Below are 16,489 nucleotides of genomic sequence, written 5' to 3' on the forward strand. Positions count from 1 at the left end.
TATGATTGCAAAATGTGACTTTCATAGAGTGGCAACATGTAAAACTGATTAATATCCTTAACCACTAAGCTGCCAAATATTATTATTTTGACAAGACTAAATATTATTGGTTTGAAGAAATTGTATTTTTAATTTAAAAAAAAACCAGAAATGAACCCACAGACCTATAGCCATCTATAAGGGACCTAAAAATATAGAATGGAAGAAAGACAGCCTCTTCAGTAAATGGTGCTGGCAAAATTGGTTAATCACTTGTAGAAAACTAAAGCTAGATTCTTATATATCACCCTGCACCAGAATCAACTCCAAAGGGATCAAAGACCTTGGAGTCAAAGCAGACAAGATGAAATAGGAGAAACCGTAGGTCTCCTTGGCACAGGCTGAAATTTTCTCAATTGAGATCCAGAAACACAACAAATCAAAGAAAGGTTGGACAAATGGGATTGCATGAGGTTGCAGAGCTTCTGCATGGCAAAGGACGTACCTAGCAAGATCAATAGAAAGCCCATGGACTGGGAGAAGAACTTCACTAGCCATACAACGGACAAGGTCTCATATCTAAAATATACCTGGAACTCAAAAAATTAAATCCTCCAACAACAAATCCTCAAAGAAACAACTGCCCAATATAAGTGGGCTAAAGACTTACAGAGAGGGCTGGGAAGATGGCTCAGTGGTGGAGCGCTTGCCTTGCATGCATGAAGCCCTGGGTTTGATTCCTCAGCACCATATAAGAAGAAAAAGCTGGAAGTGGCGCTGTGGCTCAAGTGGTAGAGTGCTAGCCTTGAGCTGAAGAGCTCAGGGACAGCACCCAGGCCCAGAGTTCAGGCTCCACAACCGACCAAAAAAAAAAAAAAAAAAAGACTTACAGAGAAACTTCTCTGAAGAGGAAAGAAGGTTGGCCAATAGACAGATGAAAAAATGCTCAACCTCCCTAGCCATAAAAGAAATGCAAATCAAAACAACATTGAGATACCACCTCACCCCAGTTAGAATGGCTAGAATCAAGAACTCTAATAACAACAGATGCTGGAGGGGATGTGGCCAGAAGGAAACCCTACTGCATTGTTGGTGGGAGTGTAAACTTGTTCAACCACTTTGGAAAGTAGTATGGAGGTTCCTCAAAAGACTCCACATAGAGCTCCCCTATGACCCAGCAATCCCACTTTTGGGCATTTACCCAAATGATCACAAACAAGACCATCCTAAAGCTACCAGCACAACTATGTTTATTGCAGCATTATTTACCATAGCTAAGATATGGAACCAACCCAGATGCCCCTCAGTAGATGAATGGATCAAGAAAATGTGGTATATATACACAATGGAATTCTATGCCTCCATCAGAAAGAATGACATTTCCCCATTTGTTAGGAAATGGAAAGACTTGGAAAAAATTATATTAAGTGAAGTAAGCCAGGCCCAAAGAAACATAGGTCCCATGGTTTCCCTTATTTGTAGTAACTATATCTGAGACAAGCAGAAAAGGTCAGATAAGTTGATGTTAAGTGAAATGAATCCCAAGATAAGGACACAAGTGGTTTTTCTTTCTTGCTATGGGTTCTAACACATTTATAAGGTGATTTTTTGGTTGCTTTGTATGTCCCTCCCCCACGGTATGACCCCTTTTTTCACTGTATTTGATGTAGGTATAATTTGTGGAGGGGAAGGGGAAAAACAAATTGTTTAAATAGGGATACAGGTGGACCCATTGCAACAATGAGATGTACAAGATGTTATGTAGAAAAATGAATTTTACAACTTTGGTGCGGCTGGCTTTCCTCAGCCTCCTGAGTAGCTAGGATTACAGGTGTGAGCCCTGGCCCCGGCTATGAGCGCAGTTCTTTTTGGACAATGCCATCCCTTCCCTTGCTCTCTCCCAGTTTTTCCCTCCCATCCCCACCCACAAGTTGTGTAGTTCATTGTTAACAACTGTCTAGTGAGTACCACTGCTGCATCTGTTCAGCCTTTGTCCCTCCATGAAATAGTATTATTTTTTCAATTTAGAAAAAGTATTTGTATAAACAGCTGGCAGGAGAATGAATAGACCTGAAGGCAAACCTACAAGGGAAGATGGCCATACTTTAACTGGCTGTACACACCTACCCTAGAGAAACTCCCTCACAGGGCTCTGTTTGAGGATGTCTTGGCAGCATCTTTCACAATGGAATCAAGTTAAATTGGAATCAAGTTAAATTCCACTAGTACGCAAATAGATGCCCCCTATGTAACTATTTTATGATGGAACATTCCAAATTTACACGATCTTATTTCTCTATTCCTTCTGTCCCAGCACAGTCTGGTGCCTAGGAGTCGTTAGAAATATGTTGATTAACTCTGGGGCTTAGAATATCGATGTATTCATAAAAGTCCTTCCACAGGGTTTGTGGTGAAGATTGCCTAAAGATGTGTGCCTGCATACATGTGCTCCAAGAATAAGGTATTGCCAATGTTATTTATCCACTACACTTACACTTGACAACGTGCTCTTATGGTATAGTCAAATAAAATAGGCGTCTCGTGCTCACTGAGCAAATATCTGACCACTCAGAAGTAGCTTTCATACAAATCAATATTTTTTGCTCCCATTTTTCTCAAAGCATGTTCCTAAACCGAAGATATTCCCATGTGAACAGAAGTTCACATGTTGCAAATTTAGTCCCCATACAACAATGTTGACAGGTAGGACCTTTAAGAGGCACGTAAGCAGTGCCCTCATCCTATCTGTGCCTGTCACAAAAGCAAGTACAGCCAAGTATGCTCGGGCTCACCATGTGATGCCTTCAGCCATGTTACAAAGCAACAAGAAGGACCTCTGCAGACACAGCCCCTCCATCATGGGCTTCCCAACCTCTCCAAGACAACAAACTTACATTCTTTTTAAATTATCCAAGAATTCTCTTATAGCAGCACAAAACAGACTAAGACAAAGAACTTGAGCTATTGAAAGGATTCAAATGTGGAAAAGGACTGTGGTCAGAGATCTGATCACAGCTTCACAGAACCAGAGGTCATTAGCCAATCAAGACTCTATTCCTCTATCAGAGGTCATTAACCAATCAAGACTCTATCAGGAAATGAAATGTAATACTTCTGATTTCTGCTCCCTATGCAGAATACGCTGGAGTTATATGCTTCTCTTGGTACAAATGGGTTTTTAAAGTAAAGACGATTACTTGGAAAGAAATAAATCAAACAAACTAGGATATGTACGTTAAAACAGCAGAAAAATTAACCAAACAAAGAATGCTCCAATGTATAAAAATAAATTTTAATTTGAACTATGTCCAAATTATTACCAATAATAAACACGGCATGAAATAACCTATTTAACTTATTTAATCTTTACCTACTGTCCTGCTTGGAACACAATTTGCATATTTTATCATTTTATATTATTAAGTGGTCATAATGTCAACTGAGGTAGGTATAAGTTAGGAGCAGACAGGTTGACCAGGTCTCTGAAAGACTAAGTCATTTGTTCCAGGGCTCACTGTAAATAAATGGCAAGCAGGATGTGAATCTGCCTCTATCAAGCACTAGACGTTTAGCCTGATGTTTTCCCATCAGTAACTCATGCTGTACAACACTGGCAATCAGCTTCTCCACTTCAGGTCTCCACAGAATGTCCTACAAACCCCTAGAACTTATCAGACTGCATTAGTTATTTCTCCCTTTTGTCTCAACTACTCTACTGTGAGCTCTGTAAAAACAGAGGCAACTGCATCTTAGTAGTTTGTGTGGCAATGTGGCAGGCATTTTGGGTTATTGTATTATTCTTGTGTTGACACCAAGGCTCTCAGACTCAAATATTTGAAATTGAGGGCCCTTTCTTCATTAGTGATCATTATGCCATCAAAAGATTGTTCTTTGAATTTAAAAAGAAAAGTTTGGTTCTGTTAGTTTACACTTTGGTTTTGGTACAGCTGTTTCTGACGTTCGAGGTAGTACCAAAGGACTATAACAGGCCTTTGTCAAATAAGCCAGTGGGAAATGAATAGATGTCAGTGTAATATGTATGAACTAACTGAATAATGTGGTTAAGAAATTACAAGTCATTCCTTTACTGACATGATCTCCTCTTAGGCATCATAACAATAAGTACATAGGGCAATAATAATAATAAATCATTCCTTCCAATTTCTACTAGTATACATATATTGTTTTAGAAAAGTCCAGTTCTTTTAATTAGTTGTACTTTACCAATAGAATGTAGCAACTCAAATTTATACAATTTAACAAAATTTTATTTATAACTATGAGAGGGGAAAAAAAAGCTAATAGAACATGAAAAAGAAGCTATTATATTGTGTTTCTGAGACTTTTTTTCTCATTTCCAACCTTAAATACTACCTTGAGAGGCGCCATTAATAAATAGATAGATGAGGGGCTGGGAAGGTGGCTCAGTGGTAGAGCGCTTGCCTTGCATGCATGAGGCCCTGGGCTTGATTCCTCAGCACCACATAAGCAGAAAAAGACGGAAGTAGTCCTGTGGCTCAAGTAGTAGAGCTGAAGAGCCCAAGGCCAGAGTTCAGGCCCCACAAATGACAAAAAAAAAAATTGAAAATAAAAATAAATAAATGGATGAAATACAAAGAACTATTATGAAGTACATGTGTTTTCACGTACCTAAGTGATTTCTGAAGAGAGTGAGACACATTTTAACTATGGACTCATATTCATTCTCCTCAAAGAGAAGTAATAATGAACATTCCCCTACCTTTTTTTTTTTTTTTTGCTGGTCCTGAGGCTGGAACTCGGGGTGGGTGAACTGTCCCCTGAGTTTCTTTTACTTAAGGTTAGCACTCTACCACTTGAGCCACAGCACCACTTTCTGTGATTTAATTGGAGATAAGAGTTCCACAGACTTTCCTGCCCTGTCTGGCTTTGAACTGCAATCCTTAGATCTCAGCCTTCTGAGTGCCTTCTGAGTGGCTAAGATTACAGATGTAAGTCCCAGTTTACCTTTACCTATTAGTACTGTTAAATAGCTATTTCACTTTCCATTGAATGAATAACTGATACAATCAGTTCCCTACTGCAGACATTTAGATTTCCTTTAATTTTTCTGAAATGCATATTCTTGTAGGATCTGGGTGCACTTTCTCACTGCCTTCAGAGGGAAAACAAACGAAGTGCTGACACTGATGGCTCATGTCTGTAATTCTGAATACTGAAGATAGGAGGATCTAGGATCAAAGGCAGCCAGAGCAGGAATACCTATGACATTATTATCTCCATGGAACCAAAAAGCTGAAATAAAGCTGGACTGAAGTGGTAGAGTGGTAACCTTGAGCAAAAAAAGCTCAGGAACACACCCAGGTCCTTTGTTCAAACCTCAGGCCTGGATACTCACACACATAAACACCACTACCATCGCCACCATCACAATCAACAAAAACAACAATTAACCTGTTAAGTTATCTAAGCAAGTTAGGAGATATAGGAGTCCTGTTTTCCAAAATTCTCAACGCCACTGCCTATTCTCAACCTTCTTAGTTTCCAGAAGCTTAGAAAACATAAAGAACTCTACCTGGTCTGTTAACCTCCCTTTCCTGATTATTGCTCATTCATATTTAGTCTTTAGTAAATGGGTTACTTAAGTCTTGGTTTCATTTTATAAGTCAGTTGGTTTAGCTACTCTTTCTTATTAACTTAAAAATGTTCATTATTGCTGCCCACCCGTGGCTCACGCCAATAATCCTAGCTACTGAAATCTGAGGATCACAGTTCAAAGCCAGCCTGGCAAGTAAGTCTGTAAGATTCTTATCTCCAACTGACCATCTAAAGGCTGGGCAGCTCAAGTGGTAGAGCACTAGCCTTCAGCAAAACGCTCAGGGAGAGCAGCCAGGCCCTGATTTCAGGGGAGGAAGGGAAAGAAGAGGGGGAGGGAGGGTGGGGAGAAGAGAGAGAGAGAGAGAGAGAGAGAGAGAGAGAGAGAGAGAGAGAGTGTTAAAGGGGTTCTTTAAAGAAATCAATAAGAGGCTGGGAAGGTGGCTCAGTGGTAGAGTGCTTGCCTTGCATGCCTGAGGCCCTGGGTTCGATTCCTCAGCACCACATAAGAAAAAAGCTGGAAGTGGTGTTGTGGCTCAAGTGGTAGAGTGCTAGCCTTGAGCTGAAGAGCTGAGGGACAGCGCCCAGGCCCAGAGTTCAGCAGGCCCCACGACCGGACCCAAAAAATAAAAAATAAAAAAATCAATAAGCTACATCAATAAAATTGTGAATGGCAGAGTCTACCAAGTTCTTCTGGAGCCATTTTAGCTATGAAGGCCTGGCTAGAGTTATACTTACCAACACTTTTGTCTACAGACCTTCAGGATACCTCTGTTTCACACTACTATAATAAGAACAGCTGTAAAACTGGCCAAACTGGCCACCAAAGCCTGCAAGTGGCCGCACCTCAGAATACAGGCCATGCTGAAGACCTATAGATAAACACTTGAAAAAAAATTACGTTCCACAAAGACTGAAAGCTTTTTAGACATCCTATTCACGTCTATTTTTTGAATGTAACAGTTCCCTTTCTTAACACAGAGGGGAAAAATGACTTGCCTACTGTTTTTTGAACCTTGGTTCACAAGAAAAGGATCTGTTTATGCTGGCTGGTGAGAACCAGAGAATTCAAACAGTGCATGGGTGGATCCCATAAAAGATGCAATATCCCCACCCTAAATGTTTCCCAACTACAGTTTATACTCAAACACAATGAAGGGCAGTTTGTCTAGGGCAAAGCAGAAAAGCCAAGTTCAGAAGTCCTGTGACAGGGAAGATCTCCAAGTATCTGTTTCTGCCCCCAGACAATCTAAGAGAGGTCCTCATCACTGTGACACCCAAGAGCTGGTGATCTGTCAGTAGGAGCAATGTCATGAGGGAGGTGGCTACTCAGCTCATATCAGCTCCTGTGCTTGGCATGATGAGCGAACAGGGCAAGCCTGACCTCATTGTTAACAACCCTGACCATGATGCCAATTTCCTCTGGGGTTTATAATCAGACCTCCTACAACCATGTGGACAAGTCATAAAACATGATGTTGGAACAGTAAAGAGAGCTCCCCTATGGAGTTTCTGCAAGCAAAACCACTGACCTGAGTCACCCAGCCCTGAGTCACAGACGATACAGATCTTTGCAAAGCTAACACCCTTGCGTCTCCACGCTTGCACACAACCCTTCTTCCTGGGGACAGCAGCAGAGGACTCACAGCTACTATGTGTACATAGTAGGAGTGGAGAAAACTAAGGTACTTCTGTCTACATAGTAAGGCCCTGACAATAAAGCACTAAGGGAGAGAAACTGAGAACAAAGAGAAAATGCACCGGTCACAAATATTGCCACATGTCTCATTACTGAAGAGGCAGAGTGCGACAAGGTCTAGAAAGAAACAGAATGGTATAAACCCCATGCTGTCTACAATGTGCAGTAATCAAGATGACACACACAGACCATTGCTGTATAAAACCCTATAAGCATGGCAATGCATAGGCTAGACCTGACAGGCACAGAATACTTTCTATTCTAAAGTAACTAAATGGAAGAGTTCAAATCATGGATATGATTTGAACTCATGGTGAGTTTGAACTCTCAGTGCTCCCAAAGCCCATGTGATATAAAGGCTTAGTATCCAGGAGGTGGTACTGGAAGGTGGTAGAATAATAGCACCTTGGGCGAGATCCTTGGGTCATGGCAGAAATGTGTTTGAAGGGGGTTGTGGCAGTAGCTTCCCCTGCTTTCTCTCCCTGTTTTCTTCTCCCTCCCTCTCCCTCTTTCTTGCTATGACATGCGTTTTCACTCCATGACATCTGCTGCCATGAACCATTGTCTATCACAGGACAGAACCAAGGCAGGTAGGCCAACCAACCCTGACAGGAACCTTTAAAATTATGAACCAACCCCGTCATGCTGCCACCTCCCCCCCCCAACAAACAAAAACAACCCTCTTTTCTTTTTTTTATGAGATATTTATCTCAAGAATTTCATTACAGTGACAGAAAGCGGACCAATTCAAACACAATCAATGATCTGATCAGTTTCCTTTCTTTTCCCCCTGCGTCTTTTCTCATGAGGTGGTGGGGCTAGTGGGGAGAGGCTGGTGCTCTGTTTGTGACTTGGAATTCCTGTGGGCCACCTCCTTTGTAAGGGTGTTTTCCCACTTCTAAACAGGGCTGACAGCCACAGCGATTCTGATGAGTCTGGGCTTGACAGGTGGCCTAGCTCCAAATCAGAGCACCTGGACAGCACAAGACCAGACAAGTCTTCCAAGCACAGCTCAAGGGATAAAGAATGTCTAAGTTGGATGAGGTTTTAATAAATCTCTTTCTCAAAGAAATGGAAATATAGCTCTAAAAACTTCTCATGTTGGGTGACTTCACATGAGGTATGAATTAAATGACAAGAAAAAAAACCCCTACAGAATTCAGATAAAGGGACCAAAATTCTTTAAGGCTAGATTTAAATTAAATGCTAGGGTTTAATTTTTAATCAGCTACAGCAGTTTGCCATACAGGAGCTTGGTAAGGAACCTGAGAAACTGGGCCATGGGGTAAAGGTAAACGATGGGGCCATTTTCCACAGTGCATTCCAAGAGCTATCAGCATTGCAAACCTTGGAAGTGTCAATGCACAGCATGGCGTGGGGTGATTCATCCAGATGGTTGTTTCCAACTGCACTGGACTGGGCATGAGCTTGGCTCTTTTCTGTTGCTGTTATTGCTGGATAAAGTGGCTGACTCACTGAGGAGGAGTCAGGAGTCACACAACTGCTGTCTGGCACTGGTGCCAAGGATGAAAGAAGAAAATGAAGTGGCCTCCACTGTGAAGTCGGCCTCACAGAGAATGCGTGCTGGAGTTACTCAGGAGGGGCTGGCACATAAAACAATAGATGTCAGAGGAAACGTCCCTTTGTTTCTGCCTGCTCAACCGATGACGCTTTGCACTGTCTCTCCAAGGAAGAAAGGAAGTAGCAGAGTTGGCTCAGCATCTCTTCTGCATAGTGCAGTGCATAGTATTTACAGCTCTTGGGGGAAGTTAAAACAAAGCCCAGAGTAAACACATGTCTTCAAGACTCCAGAGAACTTTTGACAGGAGGGAGAAGGGGTTAGTAGCATTTCTGGCTGGGTTCCAGGCCTGAGCACCCCAATAGAGTTTCTCCAATAGGGTCTCTTTTTGGAAGGGAAAGAGAAGGGCCTGGACAGGAGAAGAACTCACAAACTTTTCTCTAGCTGACTTAGTCCACATTTACCCATTCTTAGCTTTGTCGGAGGTAGAAAGGCCACTCTAAACCTCAGTTTTCTCATCTGTCAAATAGGGACAATAACAGTTTCTATCTAATTGGGTGTTTGATGATCACATTACTCACTACATGTAAGAGGATTAGAACAGTGCTAGGAACTTACTGCTCAGGACTATATTTCATATTGTAGCTACTGTTATCCATCTCTACAAATACAGGTGTGCCAAAGGATATCTCTGGTGTCAACAAACTCCTACAACCTGGGTGCAATCAGAGAAAGTATAAAAGATGGTAAGGTTGAGTAGAACTAAGGGAAATAGATGTGAGAAAGGAAAGAAACATTTTATATATATATATATATATATATATATATATATGTATATATATATATATATATGTATGTATATACACACACACACACAATACATGTACAGAATATATAACAAAAATATGTACACACAGCAGGTGCTGGTGGCTTATGCCTGTAATCCTAGCTACTAGGGAGGCTGAGATCTGAGGATATAGATTTAAAACCATCACGGGCAGGCAAAATCTGTAAGAGCCTTATTTCCAATTAACCATGAGCAACCAGAAGAGGAATTGCCTTGAGTAGGAACGAACACACACACACACACACACACACACACACACACACACACACACACACACACACACACACACACACACACACAGCTCCACTTCCAACTTTTTGGTGGCTAACTGCAAATAAATCTCACTAACTTTTCTGCCTGTGCTGGCTTTGAACCTCAATCCTCAGATCTCAGCCTCCTAAGGATTCTAGATGTAAGGCACCAGCACTCGGCTTTTTTAGGAAGACTCAACTGTATTTGCCCCTTAACAGGTTTATGTCACTTGTACTCCTCTGTAATTATACGATGTAATTAACATAAATGAAGAGAAAGCTGCTAATTCTATGAAAACTTAAATGCTCAGAAACAATTTGATTACGGTGAGTCAAGAATGTTCAAGTCAGGGGCTGGGAAGGTGGCTCACTGGTAGAGCGCTTGCCTTGCATGCATGAGGCCCTAGTTTCGATTCCTCAGCACCACATAAGCAAAAAAACTGGAAGGGGCACTGTGGCTCAAGTGGTAGAGCACTAACCCTGAGCTGAAGAGCTGAGGGACAGTGCCCAGGCCCAGAGTTCAGGCCCCACGACAGACAAAAGAAAAAAAGTCAGGTATATCTGAGCAATTCATACTATAAAAAAGAAAAATGAAGAAAGAGTCATATTCAGGATTTTTTAAAATAAATGTCTTTTAGTATGGCAAAGATCATTTGCAACAATCATATATATTGTAACAATTTATATCACAGATCATAAATCATATATCATTATAACAATTTTTTAATAACCAACTATGAGTGTTCCTAGTAACTATAGGGAAATTTTCTATGATTTAAACCTAATAGCTAACTATTCTTAAGTATTTCCTCCATTAGGGCACTCGCTGTGTGCCTAATAAACATACCTTCACTTTACTATTGCCTAATGTCACCCAGCTGTGAAGGGACAAAGCCACGATTTGAGCCCAAGAAGGCTCACTTCAGAGCCTTTGCTTTTAGCTACTTCTTAGAAATGTGACTTTCATTCAAATCGAGCACTTCAAACAGTAAAATATATTGTCTCCTCACTCCTCTTGCTTCAGCTAAGGAATGTGAAATCAATCATTTCTACCTCTGAGTACATAACCCCTACCATCAGGAGCAAAGCACAACCAACTCTCCTGCCCCTCCCTACCACAGAGCAACTGTGAACAGAATAAGAGGCAGATGTACAACCTATCTCCTGAGTTGCAGGATATTAACAATGCCTGAACACACATGCTTTCAGCAAATTTGAACATGCCATATGGTTAGAATGGTTAACATAATCTCTAAGTCAACAATCCAATAAGAAGACCAGGAGAAGCATTCTCAACTTCTTTGACCCCTACATATCCTACCATCATATTTGGTTTCATACTTGGCATTAAACTAATAGGAAACCAAGTAGAAAATTTAAAAAAAAAAAAAAAAAAACCAAGGCGACTGTCACTTTTATCTACCAACATAGTACATTTTAGGAAATTTTTTAGCTATTAATTCATTGTCAAGAATACATTAAATGCAACTGGTCACAGTAGCTCACCCCTATAATCCTAGCTATTCAGAAGGTTGAGACTGGGAAGATTGTGGTTGGAAGCCAGCCTGGGTAAAAAGTTGATGAGAGATCTCCCTATTCTATTGATAACTAGGCACTAGAAGGGGGGAAAAGGAGGGACGGGGATAGATAATTGCTAACCCAACTATACAGAATGCATAAATAGGAGATTTCAGTCCAGACTGGCTAGGGGAAAAAGTGAGACCATATTCCAAAAATAACAAAAGCAAAAAGGGGAAGAAGTGGGTTGGGGACATGGTTCAAGTTGTAGAGTACCTGACATGCAAGTACATGTTCAAAGTACCATGATTCCCCCAGTTCCCCAAAGAAAATGAGTATCTTACTTGTAATCAGCAGTGACTCAAATATTTATAAAGATGCTCAAGTTGACCAGAATTAGCTACAATAAAGAACTTCCATGTGGCTCTCTGTACAAGTGCAAGCATACTTGAAGTAGGGGGAGAATATGGGTTATGTATACCTGCTATGATTTAGGTTTCTAATCCAGCACTAAGGGTTTTTTTTGTTTTGCTCAGATTCAGAAGTATCAGCCAAAGCTGTGCACTGGTGGCTCATGTCTATAATCCTAGCTAATCAGGAAGCTGAGATCTGAGCATCTTGGTTCAAAGCCAGCCAGGGCTGGAAAGTCCCTAAGACTCTTATTTCCAATAAACCACTCAAAAAACGGGAAGTGGCACTGTGGCTCAAGTCACAGAGCACTAGCCTTGAGCTGAAGAGCTGAGGGACACTGCCCAAGCCCAGAGTTCAGGCCCACCACCCGTCAGCCAGACAAACATGATAACTACCTGGCTCAAGGGTAATAGGAGGAAGTGATAATACATTTTAAATGTAAAAATGCCTCAAAGAGTAACTCCATGCAATGCTACTGGCTTAACAAACAAGCCTTTGATTTATCCATCCCAGCTGTGCCACCAGCATAAAATGGCTGATTCACATTTTCTCAGAGAGCTGGGGGGATGGTGGGGAGGGGGGCCACAGGCAGCCCTGAGATCCTACTAGGCCATGTCTCCACCCCGTCACAGAGGTAGTAAAAGGGATTCACAAAGGTTATCTTTATCTCCCCCAGAGCCTAGCAGCTTATAGCAAAGCCAGATCTCCTAAATCCCAGCACTGAGGTATTTTCTCTCCAAAGTACTGAAGCTAGTCACAGGGAAGCAACAGTAAAAATGATGATGAATATTAAGTGACAGTTTTCTATATGTCCAGTACTGGCTTAGGTACTTCACAAGAACATGTCATTTAGTCCTCAGATCAACCTCTTACTATGGTCATTCAGAACTAGTACTACTCTTAATTCAGGTATGAGGAAACAGAAGCATAATGAGATTCAACTTCCACAGGTAGAAGGTGGAGGGGCCGACCCTTGGAGCCCACCATTGTCATCTGCTCCAACCAACCCACTGCCATGCCATTGCGCATACTCGCCGGAGAGCGTAAGCATTTTTCTTATAGCTTTTAATAAAGAGCCAAACATCACTGAGAATTAAACATTTTGACACACCATTCTTAAGAGCCCTGGATTCTCTTGGCCCTCTCAATCCATGCATGCCCCTCCCACCAGCCCCCAGTCTTGAGAGCTGCTTTGAAAGTCCAGAGTCAGTATCAATGATGCCATTATTCATTCAGCCTGACAAATAGGATGGCTTCAGGAAATAAGGATTTCCCCCTCTCCATTTCCCCTATTTCCCACCAGGGAATGAATGCTTCTCTCTTAATGTTTCTATTCACAGTTAAGAACTGCAATTTCTTTTTAAATGAAGGAAAAAGGGAAAATCAAATTAGTATGGAAACCAATCAACTAATCTACAAGTGGTACATTTACTAGGTAGATCATTTGGATGAAATGTTGAGAAAACAGCAACCAAGAAATTATGTTTTGCTAAGACAGTCACAGAATATATACAATAATGAAGATATCTAAAAAATAAAACAAACAAACAAAAACTTTCCCCAAGCTTTGTAAAGAGCCATTACTCTTTGAGCTAAGAGATATTCTTTCTGGGCTAACTGGACATGGTCTTTTGAAGTGTTCATGCAAGTAAACTTCAGGAAATGGTTTTTACTATCAGTATATTACAAATTTTTTTACACTTTTAAGGTATTTCTGAACATATAATGTAGAGCTACAGAAATCTCTTGTTCTGCAACTGAAATTTATCACTGGATTTAATGATTCTACAGTTGGCTGAGAACAGTTTGTGGGTCACAGCTGTAGGGGGGGGAAAGGTCTTGTAACTGGGCACTGGTGGCTCTACCTGTAATCCTCACAAGAGGCTCACAGAGGCTGAGATCTAAGGATGGCAGTTTGAACCTACCCAGGGCAGAAAAGTCTGTGAGGCTCTTATTTCCAATTAACCACAAAAAAACCACAAGTAGAGCTTAAGTGGTACAGTGCTAGTCTTGAGTACAAACGCTCAGGGACACCACCCAGGCCCAGAGTTCAAGCCCTAGGACTGGCAAAACAAAAGCAAAAAAGAAAAAAGAAAAACTTTGTAAAATTTAGAGTGAATTATCCCCAAATGTTGTTTGATAAGCATTTTTAAGTATGTTTTTTATTGTAAAAATAGTGTACAGAGGGGTTACCGTTACATGAGTAAGGTAATGAGTACATTCCCTATCAAGCATTGTTACCTCCTCCTTTGTTTTTCCCCTACTATCCCTTCCCTCCCCACCTCCCCAACTTCCCCCCCCCACCCATTTGTAAAGTTTGTTTTCAACATAGTATCTTGTACATCTCATTGTTACAATGGGTTAACCCTTATCCCTATTTAAGCCTTTTGTTTTTTCCCTTCTCCTCCCAAAATTAGAAAAGTGTATATACAAGATGCAGGGCACCGGAATCAAATACAGTGAAAACAGAGGTTATACCATGGGGGAAGAACATACAAAAGAAACACATAGTACATTATAAATCACATAGTACATTATAAGTACATTAAAAACAATAGCATGAAAGAAAAAAACCACTTGTCCCTGTCTTGGGGTTCATTTCACTTAAGATCATCTTATATGGTCACATGTACATGTCTTTTTACCTTTTCTGCTTGTCCTAGACATACACTAGTTATTGGGCCTGGCTTACTTAGTATAATTTTTTCCACATCTTTCCATTTCCTAACAAATGGGGCAATGTCATTCTTTCTGATGGAGGCATAGAATTCCATTTTATATATATCACATTTTTTTGATCCATTCATCTACTGGGTTGGTTCCATATCTTAAGCTATGGTAAATAATGCTGTGATAAACATAGTTGTGTGGGTAGCTTTAGTATACCTTTGTTTGTGATCGTTTGGGTAAATGTCCAAAAGTGGGATTGCTGGGTCATAGGGGAGCTCTATGGTAGTCTTTTGAGGAACCTCCATACTGTTTTCCAAAGTGGTTGAACAAGTTTACACTCCCCCACCACCATCCCCTCCAGCATCTGTTGCTATTAGATTTCTTGATTATAGCCATTCTAACTGGGGTGAGTTAGAATCTCAATGTTGCTTTGATTTGCATTTCTTTTATGGCTAGAGAGGTTGAGCATTTTCAAGTGTCTATTGGCCATTCTTATTTCCTCTTCAGAGAAGTTTCTCTTTAAATCTTTAAGCATTTTTCTGTTTTTTCTTCCCATGTTATTTTTTCTTAAGGGTTTCCTACACTGAACACAGAATGAACACTGAAAGCATTGTTCTGAGACTTTTTGGTTTCCTGGGTTATATAAGAGGAATTAACAATAGACACTGGCTGGGGCATAGACTGGGTAGTGAGAAGTCACAAGGCCATGTGGTGGGGAGGTACATGGGTTTCCACTACAAACAAACTCTAATGTAGTTCAGAGAGTACAGGTTCTATTCAGTAAATGATGAAGGGTCCTGGAAGATATTTGAGAACTGCATAAGAAGCTTTAGTTGAGAAGACTTATCTGCTGCATCCTGAATAATAGCAATTCAGAAGGTGAGACAGTGGTGGGCTTTGTACAGCTAGAGCATCTGTCCCTATTGGTGTCTGAAACCAAAGGAAATGGTCCACTGGTGTTCTTGATTTAAACCTCAAAGCACACATATCCAGCACACACACACACACACACACACACACTTCTTGATTTAAACCTCAAAGCACACATATCCAGCACACACACACACACACACACACACACACACACACACACACACACACACACACACACACCACATACAGTGCTAAAAATCCAGACAGTGTTCCAGACTTTGTAGAATTTATTACAAGTCCCAAAGGGATGATAAAAAAGACAAATTAATTACAACAAACATTAAAAATGAGCCATTCATTTTCATAAAATACATTACTGAAGTTGCAGGCAGGATGTCTGGAAAGGCTAATTTACTCAATGTGAGCAACTGAAGTAATCTTTCTAGCTCATGATGATTAACTTTTTTTTTGGGTCCGGTTGTGGGGCCTGAACTCTGGGCCTGGGCGCTGTCCCTCAGCTCTTCAGCTCAAGGCTAGCACTCTACCACTTGAGCCACAGCGCCACCTCCGGCTTTTTTCTTTTTGTTTATGTGGTGCTGAGGAATCGAACCCAGGGCATCAGGCATGCAAGGCAAGCGCTCTACCACTGAGCTACCTTCCCAGCCCCATGATGATTAACTTTTGAAAACACTGTCAAATAATTTCCCAACAAGTTCACTTTATGTAGCAAGAAAAGACCTAATAACCAAAAGCTAAGTTTCTGTAAGCATATAACTTTCTCTTATTGTCCAATCTTTTAAAACACACACACATATATATACCCTTTATAATACATATATACAAATATACATATGAGTAAATGTGGTATGCATATGTATTTATTAAGTAAAAAAGTAATTCAGTAAACACTGTTAATGTTATAAGGAGATTCTGAGTCCCCTTGTTATACTCTGAATGAATTATTAGTTCAATGGATCTACTGTGAAAATGCTAACAATAGTCAATAACAATGCATTTTGTTCTTGAAAATCACTGAGGTTTTCAAGTATTCTTAGTACAAAAAATAAGTACAAGAGACAATATGTTAATTAGCTTGATTTAGCTATTCCGCATTATACTATTTAAAAACATATTGTACATGATACTGT

The 16,489-nt window shown here is 40.6% G+C and overlaps 1 protein-coding gene across 1 annotated transcript in view; it reads right to left on the bottom strand.

Annotated features, from left to right (window-relative positions):
* The window catches only part of Kif13a (kinesin family member 13A), a 160,056-nt gene that overhangs the window by 66,520 nt on the left and 77,047 nt on the right, over positions 1–16,489 (bottom strand).

The sequence above is a fragment of the Dipodomys spectabilis genome, unplaced genomic scaffold (assembly GCF_019054845.1).
Source record: "Dipodomys spectabilis isolate Male_0828 unplaced genomic scaffold, ASM1905484v1 ptg000045l, whole genome shotgun sequence".
NCBI lineage: Eukaryota > Metazoa > Chordata > Mammalia > Rodentia > Heteromyidae > Dipodomys > Dipodomys spectabilis.